This window comes from Meleagris gallopavo, chromosome 4, assembly GCF_000146605.3.
Source record: "Meleagris gallopavo isolate NT-WF06-2002-E0010 breed Aviagen turkey brand Nicholas breeding stock chromosome 4, Turkey_5.1, whole genome shotgun sequence".
In the NCBI taxonomy this organism is placed as follows: domain Eukaryota; kingdom Metazoa; phylum Chordata; class Aves; order Galliformes; family Phasianidae; genus Meleagris; species Meleagris gallopavo.
The window spans coordinates 66,790,015-66,791,563 of NC_015014.2; positions in this window are offsets into that span (position 1 = coordinate 66,790,015).

Here is a 1,549-nt window from a genome sequence, read left to right on the forward strand (position 1 = left end):
CACTTTCTAAAATTAATTTAAGACAATTTAGTTTCAGAAAATAATTTAGTCATCAAAATGAAGATATATTGGATAAGACAGTACTAAACAACATCAGTTTTAAAACTACATTGAAAATTAATTTTTTATTTTTTATTTTTTTGCTACTTGAAGATGAGTTTAATTTTCATATCTCTTCTAGAGAATGGCAGCTTTGCTGACAGCACCAGAGTGCTGTATCTGGATGGGACCCAAATACACTGACATTTGATGAACATTACAGAGCTGAAAGAAACTATATTAATTATTATGGAAAGTCAAAACTGTCTTCAGAATATGTCAAGCAAAATCACGTAATTCTGTACTGTGTAGAACATGGGGTTAAATTATACCCCAAATATTAAGCACCAATCATTGTTGTATGTCCATTTTAATTAAACAAATTAGAACACGACCGGCAGTAATGTATTTTACGAGAATTTGAATACTCTGAGGAAGAGATGGCTCAGTTGTTTTCACTTCATGATAGGGGGCCTACAGGAAAGCTGGGGAGGACCTTTTTATAAGGGCAGGTAGCGACAGGATGAGGGGAAGTGGCTTTAAACAGGAAGAGGGTAGATTTAGACTAGGAAGAAATTATTTACTGTGAGGGTTGTGAGACACTGGAACAAGCTGCCCAGTGGGGTTGTGGATGCCACCTCCCTGGAAGCACTCAAGGCCAGCCTGGATGGGACTGTGAGCAACCTAGTCTAGAGGAAGGTGTCCCTGCCTATAGCAGGGGGGTGGGAACTAAATGATCTTAAAGGTCCCTTCCAACCCAAACCACTCTATGATTCTATGATTCAAAGTCCACTGCAACAAATGGAAAGACGTCACATATTAGTAAGCCTAAGATCAGCCTCAAAGGTAAATACTCACAAAGATATCTTTTAAACTTTCCGGTTTTGTCACTAATTCTCTGTGTTTCTCTCTCTCTCTCTCTCTCTTGCTCCTTTCTTTTATTTTATTTTATTTTTGCTTTGTTTGTTTGCTTGTTTGTTTTAAATAGCCTTTTTCTCAAAGTCTCAAAGACTAAGGACTTTGGTCTCCTCACCATTCTTCTGTACTTTCATCTCACACCAAGTTTGTAAGAAAGAACTCTTCCTTTTTTTTACAGCATTTAAACTACTTTCATTTCACCACATTTCCCTTGACTGAAAACTTTTTCCCCTATCTTATTTTATTTTAACACCTGGCACCCACATGTCTTGCTCAGCTCTCACTTATCTTCAATGTCTCCTCTTCCCGATTAGCAAAACCATCTTTACAGGATTCCTCATGAAATGATCCCTTGCTATCTTCCTCTACTGCAGACCTCATTTTAAGATTAACTCCTCATATCTATCAACATCCTTGTTGTTTTGTTTTCTTCCTTTTTCTCTAACTCCTCCTCTTCTCCCTTTGCTAATCTGCTGCATGCACTTCCTGCAAATGTTTTGCATCCCCAAGGCTCCCTGTTACTCAGTGTATATATTAACTTTCTAATTATAGCAGCAATACCAGTTTTCAGGACATTTATTACAGTTACTTT